The 15058-nt window shown below is 38.4% G+C and overlaps 1 protein-coding gene and 1 non-coding gene across 2 annotated transcripts in view; one reads left to right on the forward strand and one right to left on the reverse strand.

Annotated features, from left to right (window-relative positions):
* Positions 1-15058, reverse strand: part of THSD7B (thrombospondin type 1 domain containing 7B) — a 900946-nt gene that overhangs the window by 318265 nt on the left and 567623 nt on the right. The gene's annotated exons all lie outside the window — the stretch shown is intronic.
* TRNAG-CCC lies at positions 4222-4294 on the forward strand. Its single transcript has one exon. It is a non-coding gene; the product is annotated as a tRNA-Gly (tRNA).

The following is a 15058-nucleotide window of genomic DNA, read 5'->3' on the forward strand; positions in this document are numbered from 1 at the left end:
GTTGCGGTATGGATTAAGAAAAATCGTATTGAGAGAGAGCTTTTCCATCCTACCCTCTCTTCGCTGCTTCGCGCCATAATCACTAGGCATGTCCTGATACAGGCTACTGTGACACTGGAATCACGCAGAAGAAGGAGACCAGGGATGATATGGAAGGATACCAGGGAGACTAAGGGGATCAGGGATAATAAAGGATGATAAGTGGTCCAAAGTGCAGAATTAAGGAGAGGAAGTATAGAGAGAGTACCTGGGAAATCAGAAGGAAATTAAGTATCTTTAGCTATCCAAGGAAAGCCACCTTTCTTACCAAAGGTTAAAAGGAGGCTCCTTGGGATTCTCTTTTATCTAGTTAGTTGTCTATGCTATAAAATTTTGCATTTCATCTTCTTTCTGGCTCTCTTTTTAATCCACATGCAGATCTTATTTTCCCAACAGGCAATATCTTCTTTATGTGCAAGAGCTATATGTCTTTTATGTCTTCCATGGTGGCTGGCACAGTCCAGGTACAGGCTGAGTAACATAATCAAGAGTGACTGATTGATGGATTAGGTACAGAAGCTATTTAGTCGTGTAGAACTGCTCAGAAGCAAGAAAACACAAGATTTACTTTAGTCAGGTGAGAATCCCTGAAAATTCTCAGAATGTACTGATTAAAGTACTACTATTTTTACATATCTTCCCTAAATTTTCCTGAATTTCAAGAAGTTGCAACTGGAAAATAAATGTATTTGTATTAAAGATTTTTGTTTCTTATCCCTTTTAGGAAATTGCATCCTGAAAAGGTTGTCATTTTATCATTATTATTTTTTTCTTTCAATATTGGCTCTCCATTGCGTGCTTGTTATGCCAACATTCATGAGACTCTGAGTGGTTACATGCTGAAGAAAGACACTACAGAGACATTCCAATGACGAAAGAAAGCCAGTTAAAAGAGATCCAGATGTTAACAAAATCCAAAAGTTTATAGCACAGACAACTAGAAAAAAGTAGACAAAATCTATAACCTAGAATTTTTATAGCCTAGACAACTAAAGAAAAGAGATCCAGAAATAATGTTCAATTCCTAATGTCTGATGGCTCAAAAGAACTTCAAAGAAATACCAATAAAAGACTGCATTTTTAGCATCATTCTAACCATGCAATTTGGCTAGCTTGCTATAAATTGCCCTTAAGGGAAATTAGAATGTTGATTAATGCAATATTAACATAGAGCTAAATATAATAGCAATGCATAATAGTAATGGCATGACATTCCTGGCAGTAATTTTATTGAGACATTATCTAATTTAATCTTTACCATCACCATGTGTCACATTATTAGCCCTGTTGGAAACTGAGTCTATGAATGATTATGTAAGTTGACCAAAGTAAGTGCTTTGTAGTAAGTGCTAGAAGACATGAGGCATCATAGAAAGATGTTAGCAGTCTAGGGGACAGAGAAGTTTTCACCAGCTGAGGAGAGGATCTCAGAAAGAAAGGAGAGGTCTGCAAAGGACTGGAAGTGGAAGAGAGCAATATCTGTCCTAGGATCTGAGAGGGGACTGGTGTGGCTAGAGCACGGAGTCTGAGGTGTTTTTTGTTTTTTTTTTTTTGGTACGCGGGCCTCTCCCCTTGCGGAGCAACAGGCTCCGGACGCGCAGGCTCAGCGGCCATGGCTCACGGGCCCAGCCGCTCCGTGGCATGTGGGATCCTCCCGGACCGGGGCACGAACCCGTGTCCCCTGCATCGGCAGGCAGACTCTCAACCACTGTGCCACCAAGGAAGCCCACTGAAAGGTACTAAGCAAGCAAATGGTATCATTTAAGACACCACCTGGGCAGCAGAGGAGAGCATGGATTGAAATGCTACTCTGAATAGTGGTGGTGGAGACAGGGAGCTCTTAGAAGGTAGATGTGTGAGAACTTGGTGCTGGGCTGGAGGTGAAGGGGGAGAGATGTCCAGGATGACCTCTAAACTGGCAGCATGGGCTACCTTCTTCTCCACTTGTATAACTGTTTCCTCAACCGCACAGACCCTCCCAATATTACTCTGGGCAACTTACGGTGAATTGATGCCCTTGGTTTCTTTAGTTCTTGGATACATATGATTGATTATGTGAACACCTAACTCATTCTATGGCTCACTAAACCTTTCTGTGTGAAGAGGATTTGGGAAGGTATGTTGGAGAACAGGAAAACTACTCAGGCATCCCTGGACAGTAACTTTCGAATGCCTCCTTTCAAAGGAAGAAACGTAATCACTGCTAGTATATATTCTGCTACGATGTTTTCTTTCTTTTTTCTTATTGAAGTATAGTTGATTTACAATGTTGTGTTTGTTTCAGGTGTACAGCACAGTGATTCAGTTATATATATATATGTTCTTTTTTACATTCCTTTCCCTTATAGGTTATTATAAAATATTCAGTATAGTTCCCTGTGCTATACAGTAGGTCTTTATTGTTATTTATTTTATATACAGTAGTGTGTATATGTTAATCCCAAACTCCTAACTTATCCCTCCCCACCCTTGCCCTTTGGTAAGCAAAAATTTGTTTTCTATGTCTGTGGGTCTATTTCTGTTTTGTAAATAAGTTCATTTGTATCTTTTCTGTTTCCTTCGTTCACATTTTAGATTGATAATAAAAAAGATTTTGGTTTTGTTTGTCCTAGTAAAATAAAAATAATGGGATAATTTTTTAATGGGATAATTAACAGTGTCCTGTTTAACACTGAATTTTTTTAATGAAATTTCAGAAGTGTTCTCCATGAAATTCAATAAAATCAAGCCTTAGAGTAAGGGGACAACCTGTTGCTACTGGAAACTGCCTACTGTATTTGTTCGTGAACATTTTTCTGTATAATTTTTAGTAGAGAAACTCTTATGGGGTAAAATAAATTCAGTGGAAAAAATTAGATATTTTTTCAGTTGTATTTTCTAAAATTATGTGTTTTCTTTATCTAATTGATTAGATCCATACATGTTTTTCTAAGAATAAGATGTCAAATCTCATAGAAGCATGTCCCACTTATAAAGAGGAAGCAGTGAAAAATGCCAATTATTTCTAAATAGCTAACTAGAAAGCAAGAATCCCCGTATGAATACGGGAAAGACATTGCAAGAACTTTGTAACTTTTTGCCTTAGTGTTGTCTTGAAAATTCATCCAGCTGAGGAAAAATGTCAACTTGGACTATGTGCTTTTCAAAATGTCAGCCTACCTTTCACAAAAAGGTCCCTGAAGAATAATTGGGGAAACTCCGAAGGCCACATCTGTAAAATCTGACAGCTTTTATTTAAAATAAATAATGCTGTTTAGCTATTGTGCTATAAAGAAATACATGTTTAGGACTAGAAATTCGAATTATTTTCAATCTAACAATTCTGAAACTGTTGCTGGAAAACATCTTTTTACTGTATTGAGCTCTACATATTTCAAAGTCAGAGCTCACTTAAAATTACACGCTATAAATCATGGTCTCATGTTTATTGATCTATCTACAATAAGCTTGCAATAAATATTTAATGAGGGAGAAAGGTAGAGGAGAAAGGAAGGAGATGGAGGGAGGAAGTACAAAGGGAGTAAAGAAACGTAAGAAGAGAAGAGGATAGGTAGAAGGGAAGGAGAAATGGAGGAGACTAGAGGTTGTGAAGAAGAAGAGCAAATGGAGAAGGAGGAGGGTCAATAGAAAGAAGAGGAGAAAGGCATTATTGGAAAAGCATCAGCCAGAGGTCAGATTAACTAATCATAGTAAGACAATGTGAGTTTCCCCTCCTTGGTATCATATGATAAGTTAAAAAGAAAAGAAAAATCACTATAATGAAGTACTTCTAATACTAACAAATCAAAACTAACCAGTTAAATCCTGAATCCACTGGCTAGTTGGTAGGGACCAACACTCTTGGGCAAGATCAATAAGGAGGTCCACTTGGATACACAGCAAGGTCCTGCTGTGTAGCACAGGGAACTATATTCAATATCCTGTGATAAACCATACTGGAAAAGAGTATGAAAAAGTATGTATAACTGAATCACTTTGCTGCACAGCAGAAATTGACACAACACTGTAAAGCAACTATACTTCTATAAAATTAATTAAAAAAAAATAAGGTCCACAGTATTCAGCCTGTGTCACTGAATGTCTCAGGCTTGGCAGTGGCCTGGCCTGGCCAGACCCTTGCCTGGCCAGATTGCCCAGCTCTCTCTAATGCTTGCCCGCTCTTTAAAACAGGGACCTCAGACTTCCCTGGTGGTCCAGTGGTTAAGACTCTGCACTCCCAAGGCAGGGGGCACAGGTTCGATCCCTGGCCAGGGAACTAAGATCCCACATGCCGCCTGGTGCGGCCAAAAATATAAAGAAAGAAAGGTAAAGTAAGAGCAAACATTAAAATACATACATAAAATGAAACAGGAACCTCAGTGGGAGACAGGCAAATCCTGCAAAAAGTAGACTCAGCTTTCATTTGGAAATGACAAATAACTCACTAGCCACTAAAGGAAGGAAGGATGACTTAGTCAAGTAGAAGTAAAACCACTAAATGTGTGGATAAATGTGTTTTCCAGGAAAGAATCAACAACTTAAGTGTTCTAGCATTGACCCACAGAGAGATTTTATGCGCTTGTTATATTCATACGTGAACATTTATCACAAAACACATTTCAGCATCCCTGCTGTGTGTAGGAATTTGCTCTCCAGCTTACACTCTCAGAAAGTCTAGTGTTTACAAAGCAAAAGGACACATATAGACATACAAGCTAACAGGTTGACAAACAGCCTTTGAAACTACTATTTTTCAACTGCATATATCACGGGCGGGGGGTGCATTCTTGTGACATCCTTATATTGATTTGTGCTGGTTTACTTGCTATTTTGTGAAGACTCAAGTCATTTTCCCCTGTGTACATCTAGTTTCAACAAGTATTTTGTTTCCAAAGAAAGTTCATTCCCGTGTCTTCTATTTATTTTGATATCTCCAAACAGCTCTGCATTTCATAGGCCTGAAATCAATGCCTTGGACTGACAACTTTTCTTACTAAGAAGGGCAGTACGGGAGAACCTGCAGGCATGATTTTGGGTGGATATCGTGATTAAAAAATAATAATAATAGAGTACCGTTCCCTGTCAATCATTTGCCTACCACTTTTAGGAATCTAAGGTGCCTTGTATAATCTGCTATGAAGTTTCACTGGTTAAGTGCACACTGAGCAACTACATGCCTGGCAAAGATGAAGCATGTTCACATATTGTTGAAATGCTGTTTGATGTTTACGCATTACGTATTCACTCTTCCCCTTCTCTTCCTGATGGAACCCTCATTTTCCTTTGAGTATCTACTCCCCACCACTATGACCACGTGACTCCATAGGAGTTAAGGCCCTCACCAGTGCCAAAGCTAGGCTTGAAGAGGCTAAAGGTAATACTTCTGGAACTACTGATTGGATCAAGAACTCAAGCAAATCCATTCTTGATATTCCCTTATTAATAAGATTGGTTCTGGAATGGGCTTGCAACCCAAACCAAGTCAGTGATACACGAGGAAATTTCCAAGGGCTTCTAGGGAAAATGCTCCCTCTCACTTAAGAGAGGACCCTGGAAAGATATGTTTCCTCTCCTCTGGATGTCGTGGCAACATACGGATGTTACGTCTAGAATTGTATAGCATGTAGAAGCCACTAAATGAAGGCTGCAATGAACAGAGTCAAGACAATCAGAAAAAAAAATGAAGCAGACACAAATCTCGACATCTGGGTAGTAGGAGAATTTGAAGAGAGTTGGCAGCCAAAAACATCCTTCCAAATACAGTTATTGCATCTCATTCTATCAAACATAAGAAATAGGTATTATTCCCATTTTACAGATATTAAGCTTAGCTAACATGTGTTCAGTGCCAGACACTGCACTAAATATTTTTTTGCAGATAATCTCATTAAGCTCTGAAGCAATCATCTGAAATTGTGTCTCCTCATGTTAAAGATCATGAAACTGATGAAGGATATGTAATTCCACCATCATCAGGCAACTAATGCATGAAAAAAACTAGTGCAGGTCCGGCAAACCCCATCAACAGGTTTCCTTCTGAAAAATCATTTTGTTGGGCACAGGGATTTTCAACCTGATTTCACTCCTGCCCTTGCTTTTTTACAAAAAAAAAAAAAAGAGAAATTAAGAAAAAAAAGAGCCATGAACAAAAAGCAAGCCAAAGTACAGGTTAACTGCTTGCTTTCTCTTCGGTTTAGAGATTTCCTTCTCCCTGCTCCAGGTGTGGACTTCCTGTCTAAGTCCAGCATTCTTTTAAAAAAGAGGAGGTGGGGAAGACAGCTAGAAATCAGAGATGACTTCTCATTAACCTGCAACTGCTTGTCTAGTGACTACTTCTTTCTACAGCAACAAAATCCCTAACAGATCTCCCCACTTAATGCCAAAACCTATGGCAAAATTGCAGACTGGATTAGAAATAAAAACAACTGAATCTGAGTAAATCTGTCATATCATATAATAAAAACCAAGCAACCAGTTGATGCAGTTAACTATGAAATGGAGTTGGCTGACCTCTCTTCATAAGGAAGAAGCCTGTATTGATCAAGTTGACTCAGGTCTCAGGCTTTCTTCCTCCTGGGAGAAAGCTCCTCAGAAAAGGGTCAGTCATATGGAGCTTTGCTTTTGCTCGGACTCCATTTTAATTTGTCTTCTTGGTTCTTTCTTTGAACTAATCCCCTTCTGTTTTTATACTGTTGATTTTATTAGTATTTCCCTTGGTTTATACAAAACAATAATTTTTGAATTTTTATTTTTCTACAGGAATACACATTTGTTTTCTTAAATTGTCCACTCTTAACAAAGGGAGAAAAACTTTGCTTTAAGAATCAATGAGTAAGTCGCAATCCCTCCAAAAAGTATGTCTGTTAGAAATCATGTCATTTAGTTCCTTATTAACTATAACCACTTTGAGGGTAGGAACTATAGAGGTGATTTTCTTTTTTGGTTATTTCAAAAGGTGTCTAATAAAATCCAAAGCAATGAAAGAGTGGGTTCTAAAATATTTAGTAATTTCTCATTGAATGGAATAAACATGATAGATTTCATTATTGGCTGACTACATTTTTCTCCACAGGAATATTAATTCTAGCATTGTAAATAAAACCCCGCACACATAACTCATTAAGGATGGGATATAACATCATTAGCTTATATTTTTGTCCATTAAATGTACAAACATTTATTGAGCACCAATTGTGTGTCCAGCTACTCAAGGCTTCAGGGCTATAGATGTTAAAGGGTTTGATCTCTGCCTTAGGGTGTTTAGGACACAGAGAAGTAATTACAAATTGCAAAACGGTGTGACAAGTGAAAGAAAAATAGCACTATGTGTCAACTTCCCAGTGTAACCTCTCACTGTTACTTCTGAAACACATTACATCCCTAAGAGTTTTGACAACAGGGGTAAAGATAACCGAAGTCTAAAATGATGATATCTCTTTGGGTCACTCATTGCTGTGAGCCTCAAAGAGTGATGTATTTTCCTATTTAAAATTCACTTGCAAAATGATTATGACCTCGGGAAAACATGGAAATAAATGAAAGGCATTACTGCTGACACTACTGCAGCATTTTGCTTTGCCAGGACTGGACCCTTTATTCTTGTCAAAAACAATCTCATTCATCTTCCTAAATTTTCTTATGTCAAATGATGAATATTCATCTGTGAAATTTATGGAATTAATATCTTTAAAAATTACCAATTCACTGCAGTTTGTTTCCAATGTGGCTTGGAGACCAATTTGTCATCAAGTTTCCAGTCAAATTCATTCATATAAGCAAGAGATGAAACACTCAGTCACTTAGTCACTACTACTTCATCAAAACAGCTTCCTTCACTCCCTCAGTAGCTAATAAGTGTCAGAGCAGAGATTCCAGCCCAGAGCTCTGTGTAGCCAAAATTCTTTCCTTAATGCCACACGCTACCTTCCAGCATAGTCAGTAAAGAAAAGACGCTTTCATTGTTTTGACTGAAAATGAGAGGTACTTACAATATTTCAGTGGAGAGTGGGAGAGTGCTGGCAGGTTATTCTGTCAGGCAAGAAAAGAGGAAGACTTCATGGGAATACAAGCAGACACTTTGAACACCAAGCTCCCAGTGTGAGAAAGACACTAGGGTCCACAGCAACTAGAAGGTTAAGCTACTTGTTCCCTTGCTCATGGGCTGGACGGTGTTTCTATTATGCCATCTCTACCTCTACGTTAATATTTGCTCCACTCTACTCTCTCTGTCAGCTCTGCTCTGTTTTATTATTTTTTTATTTTTTATTTTTTTTGGGGGGGGTTACGCGGGCCTCTCATTGTTGTGGCCTCTTCTGCTGCAGAGCACAGGCTCCGGACGCACAGGCTCAGCGGCCATGGCTCATGGGCCCAGCCGCTCCGCGGCATGTGGGGTCTTCCCGGACTGGGGCACGAACCCGTGTCCCCTGCATTGGCAGGCGGACTCTCAACCACTGCGCCACCAGGGAAGCCCTGCTCTGTTTTATTGATTGATTGATTTGCTCTTCTATTTTGTACATTATTTTTAATCCCATGGTTTCTGCTCACACACAGTTTTTCCCATTCAAAATTTCATATTGAACATGAGCCATCATGGCCTTTTCAGCTTCTTTATCATCACATTCCTTGAGAGTCCACTAAACTATGTGTATAATTATGCGTTAACTGGCTTAGGTCAATGAGCTTTATCCAGGAGCTGGGAATGTGAAGCCAAATTGTAACAACAGTGGCTGGGTAAGGGCTGCCCTTTCAGCAGGAGCTTTGGAATGACTCTCCTCTACAGAAGTTGAGTGTCAGCCAATATTATTGATGTGTTTTGTGATAGAGGTAACAAAACATCCTCTCCTCCGTGTCCAACTCCCACACCAGCTATGACTAGGTTTCTGTACCTTCAAGACAACAAGGTGAAGCGCTGTGACATACAGAGATGTTCCAAGTCTGGAAATCAGAATGGATCAGAGGCTATTCTTGGAAATTTCTTATATCCATCTAAATTTATCACAACCATTCCTAAGACCATGGGTAATGTCTGATGACATCTCAACTCAAGGTCTAAGTGATTTTCTTTATCAGCTTTAGTCAAAGATTTACCAGCTAACACTCATGAAAAAGAGCACAGTTCAGGATGCCAGCTCTGGAGTACAACTGCACGAGATTGAATCCCGCTTCCACACTTCCTTAAGGAATGAGCCTGGCAGTTAACTTCTCTTGAGATTTAGTTTCCTCAAACATAAAGTGGGTACAAAAATAGTACCCACCTAACAGGATTTCCTAGGTACTAAATACAGCAATCCATATAGTTAGAGCTGAAAAGTCACTTTAATTAGTTATTATTATTACTACACGCCAGGCTCCCTGCTACACGCTCTCCTCCTGTAATTGCGTATTGATCATCATAATATCTCTACTGGGAAAGTGTTATCACCTGTCTTTGACAAGAGAAGGTGATTGATCTGGGACTGGAATTAACGTTTTCACAGGAACTTCCAGTCCAGCGATTTGCACCTTTATAAAAGCATCTACTCAAAATCAAGATTAGGGTTGAAATGATGATGCCACACCAGGGAGGAAAAGGGAACTGGGTTTTGGAATGAGCAAATGACTTTTTAAAGTTTCAAAATTATATTTCCACTGTTATTAACACTTGACAACCTTAATGCTCTACAACCTCAAAGCCCTGCTTAATTCAACATACGAGGAGTAATGGCAACGCATAGGCAGCCACAATGCAGAAGCCTGGAGTGCAGAAAAAGCATCTGCTTCTCCATAATGTCTCAATGAATCATTATGACAAACAGAAATAAAGCCAATGCATCTCACTGTATAGCTGACCCTGCTTTTCTGCTCAAAAGGCACAGGAGTTAATTATTATGAACAGACTGTGCTTAGACTGGACAAGAATTTATACTCCATGAAATTCAGCCTGGACTATGTGGTTGGTATATCTGTATTTCTTGGTGGTTGCTAAAAGTGACGCTCACCATCCCTGAGTGTAGATTTGAACGCCCTTGTGGGCTGGATTTTCCTATTGCCAGCCACTTCACATACACCTCACTCCAGAAGAATCCACTTTATGCATTGCCATACTGCTTCACTCTTAAGGTGTCTGTAATTGGTTGGCTCAGTTGTTGACGTGCCAGACTGAAGAAGCTAGGAATATGGGTATCTTTCACATCTGGGGTGTCAATTTTATTCAGTATCTCACCTCTTTCTTTCTCACACCTTATGATCAGATAAGAATACATGGATTCAGTAGCACAAACAAAATACTTCTCCTATAATAGCTCAGAATGTATATGCATATCTTTATATACAAAGTACAAAGCACACAAACTCAATTATTAATTAATCCATTCATTCAAAAGATACTTGTTCTAGATTTATCCTCTTCAATAAATGTGTTGCTTACCATTTAGGTCGAGGCTACTCAAGGACAAATAAGAAACTTTTCCTTTTCTACACTGTACAGAATTTAGCCTCTAAGAGACACAATGCTCTAAACCAATGGCCTAAATATATAGAGATGAACTCAAAATGAAGGACAAATTCTTCATCTAATGTTTTTCCCTTAATCAAAGACTGATAAACATTAATGAAGTTACATGATTTCAAAATAGTTATACTTTCCAATAAACTTGGATGATTCTTTTTGGAGGAAAAGGGCACATTCTTTTCCTACTGTAAGTATTGTACAGTAAGCTAAAAATATTTAACAGCACCGTACTATGTAACAAAATACACCGATACATATAGAAAAATATATGATGGGCTACAATGTAACATAATTATATTTAGACTTGTATGAGATCATATGCATATGACAAGAACAAACAAAAAGGGAAGGTCTATATGGGAGTCTATCAGTTAGGAATTATATTCAGCTGCAAATAACAGAAATCCAGCTATCGTGATTTGAACACATTAAATTCTCTTCCAATTTTATTCTCTCATATAAAACGAATCCAGTGATAAGTGGTCCAAGATTGCTAGAGAAGCTCCCCTAGGCTCTTTCTGTCTTTGTGCTCTATAATCCTTGGTGCATGCCTACCATCCTCAAGGGCACAAGATGGCAGCTGGAGCTCCAACAGTCTCATCTACAAGCTAGGCCAGAACAAGCTGAGTGGCAAGCTGAGTCAGCCCCATTTAAGAATATTTCCCAGAAGCCCTACCCAGTAATTTCTGCTTATCATTTACTTGCTAACTCTAGCTTTGAAGCTTCCTTGAGGAAGCCTGGGAAGCAATGATTTTTTTGAAAGCTGGGCACCACTAAAAACATCAAAATCTGTTATTAGGGGAAAAGGAGAGAATTAAAACTGTGTAGACAACTAGAAGTCTCCACCATAGTGTCTGATGAATAATCCAAACTGTTAAATAAGTTGAAAAAATGGCAGTGAGAGTAATGAGGACATCTTTGTAGTGCTTTGCACTTTATAAAGTGCTTTTGCAGTCCACACAATATTGAACATGAAGCGATTAAACAGCAATTACCTAGATTAAACAGACTTGAGCATGCAGATACTAAGATACAGAAAGTGTCACTGAGGGATTCCTAATGAGAAGTAATTCTTTCAGTCAAGAGCATTCTAAAGCACTCCTCTGTGGCCATCACAGACCAAGTGGCAGGTGAACATAGATACATCGTCCTCAGGTGAGAATTATAGCTGTAGGTAGCAACATGCAGCCGTGTTCATTATCATATGGAAAAGGAAGTCAGCAGCTGGCAGAGAACACTGGAGGCAAGAAAAATCTTCCAGGGAAATGAACAGATGAGCACTCATTCCCTAAGCTTTGAACGAGGGCACAGTGAATAAGTACTCTGTATATGAGAAAAACAAGACTAGCACCCCTCTGAAGAGAGTAGTAAGAACCTTGAAGCTGGAGGCGGACATCACGAAACAGGTCATTTGCAATAAAATGAAGGAGACCTAACAGCACTCCCAAAGACATGGAAGAAGAGTACAGAAAGGAACGTCTCCAAAACCCAATGTGAGACACATTACGCTCAGCACCTTAGTGAGGATGAGCTGGCTCTCAGGACACACTACAAGTGCTTCACAGAAATATACACATATACAACTAGTAAGATCCAGCTGTATAAAAAAATAAAATTCAAAAAAAAAAAAAAGAAATATACACCTACAGAGTAGTCACTTTAACAAAGCGGATTTTTTGTTTGTTTTTGGTTTTTTTTGCTTCAAAAAGCCCCAAGTTTAAGAACACTCTGTTCTTCATGTGATTATAGAGTAGAGAGAGATACCTTGTAGGAGGTATTATACTCTAACAGAGTAAAGGTTTTAGGGTCAGAAAGAGTAAGACAGAAAGGCAACTTCCATTCCAAAATCTTGCTTAATGAGTCTTATTCCTAGTTTTGCTGAACATGACACCTTTCCAAATTTGATGCAATTCAATATTCATAACATCCTTTGAGAGAAACTCTTCCCATTTTAGAGATGGGCAAACTGAGGGACGGGGGGATAGAGGGTTAAAATCAAGGTTACACAGCTACTAACTGTAGAGACAAAGTTCAAATTCACATAATTAGATTCCAAATTCTACCCTGCTTCCACCAGAAAGGGATAGAGAAATGATGTAGGACCATGGCTTTCCAAAGTTACTGTCACCCAGCGTACACTCCCCTCCATCCTATTCTGTCAGCAGCCTGCTTTTTCCTCGGAGCGGGGCTAGCTTTTAGTAAATGTGTTTGTGATACTCAACCCCATCTCACACCTCCTGGCGTGGGTACCAGTCTTAGGGCTGACATAGGAAAGTAATGGTGATTGGTTTGAAGACATGACCCCAAATCAGGGCATTAAGCCTCAATTTGCTGCATTCTTTGGAAAGGCAAAGTTCTCACTGTCCTATGGTTATTAAGTCTGAACCAGAGAGGTACTTCCTCATGGCTCGGGGCAGCCAGAGAATGTAAGAGAAAACTCAAGTCCTGATGACATCATTTGATTCCTCAGATTCACTCATGCTTGACACAAGATCTAGATTCTAGTTTTCAACTATGTGAGACAATAAATTCCTTTTTTATAATTAGCATAGTTTGTTATATTTTCTGTTATAATAAGTAAAACAATCTCAACTAATGAAGTTTATAAAAGATAAAAAATATGATGTAACTATAGGATGTAATTAATATTGATTATTTAGAACTTAATCAGGAAATACTACATGTAACCTAGGATCAATACTTCTTATTTTTTTTAAGCATTTCTGGCCCATCCTGACATAGATAGACAGATAGACATATACACATATATATTTATATATACATACACACATGCTTATTATATACACATAATTTATTTTATATGTAAATTTATTACATATGCATTTATGAAATTTAATTACAGGCAGGCATAACTCATTGCATTTCACTTTATTGTGCTCCACAGATATTATGTTTTTTTAAAATTTACTTTAATTTACTTTTTTATACAGCAGGTTCTTATTAGTCATCTATTTTATACACATCAGTGTATATGTCAATCCCAATCACCCAATTCATCACACCAGCATCCCCACCCCCCCTGCCGCTTTCCCCCCTTGGTGTCCGCATGTTTGTTCTCTACACATGTGTCTCTATTTCTGCCCTGCAAACCGGTTCATCTGTAACATTTTTCTAGGTTCCACATATATGCGTTAATATACGATATTTGTTGTTCTCTTTCTGACTTACTTCACTCTGTACGACAGTCTCTAGATCCATCCACATCTCTACAAATGACCCAATTTCGGTCCTTTTTAAGGCTGAGTAATATTCCATTGTATATATGTACCACATCTTCTTTATCCATTCATCTGTTGATGGGCATTTAGGTTGCTTCCATGACCTGACTACTGTAAATAATGCTGCAGCGATCATTGTGGTACATGACTTTTTGAATTATGGTTTTCTCTGGGTATATGTCCAGTAGAGGGATTGCTGAATCATATGGCAATTCTATTTTCAGTTCTTTAAGGAACCTCCATACTATCCTCCATAGTGGCTGTATCAATTTACATTCCCACCAGCAGTGCAAGAGGGTTCCCTTTTCTCCACAACCTCTCCAGCATTTATTGTTTGTAGATTTTCTGATGATGCCCATTCTAACGGGTGTGAGGTGATACCTTATTGTAGTTTTGATTTGCATTTCTCTAATAATTAGTGATGTTGAGCAGCTTTTCATGTGCTTCTTGGCCCTCTGTATGCCTTCTTTGGAGAAATGTCAATTTAGGTCTTCTGCCCATTTTTGGATTGGGTTGTTTGTTTTTTTAATATTGAGCTGCATGAGCTGTTTATATATTTTGGAGATTAATCCTTTGTCCGATGATTGGTTTGCAAATATTTTCTCCCATTCTGAGGGTTGTCTTTTTGTCTTGTTTGCAGTTTCCTTTGCTGTGCAAAAGCTTTTAAATTTCATTAGGTCCCATTTGTTTATTTTTGTTTTTATTTTCATTACTCTAGGAGGTGGATCAAAGAAGATCTTGCTAAAAAAAAAAATCTTGCTGTGATTTATGTCAAAGAGTGTTCATCCTAAGTTTTCCTCTAAGACTTTTATAGTGTCCGGTCTTACATTTAGGTCTCTAATCCATTTTGAGTTCATTTTTGTGTATGGTGTTAGGGAGTTTTCTAATTTCATTCTTTTACATGAAGCTGTCCAGTTTTCCCAGCACCACTTGAAGAGACTGTCTTTTCTCCATTGTATATCCTTGCCTCCTTTGTCATAGATTAGTTGACCATAGGTGCATGGGTTTATCTCTGGGCTTTCTATCCTTTTTCATTGATCTATATTTCTGTTTTTGTGCCAGTACCATATTGTCTTGATTAATGTAGCTTTGTAGTATAGTCTGAAGTCAGAGAATCTGATTCCTCTAGCTCTGTTTTTTTCCCTCAAGACTGCTCTGGCTATTCGGGGGCTTTTGTGTCTCCATACAAATTTTAAGATTTTTTTGTTCTAGTTCTGTAAAAAATTCCATTGGTAATTTGATAGGGATTGCCTTGAATCTGTAGAATGCTTAGCGTAGTATAGTCATTTTCATAATACTGAGCCTTCCAATA

Source organism: Phocoena sinus, chromosome 7 (assembly GCF_008692025.1).
Source record: "Phocoena sinus isolate mPhoSin1 chromosome 7, mPhoSin1.pri, whole genome shotgun sequence".
In the NCBI taxonomy this organism is placed as follows: Eukaryota; Metazoa; Chordata; class Mammalia; order Artiodactyla; family Phocoenidae; genus Phocoena; species Phocoena sinus.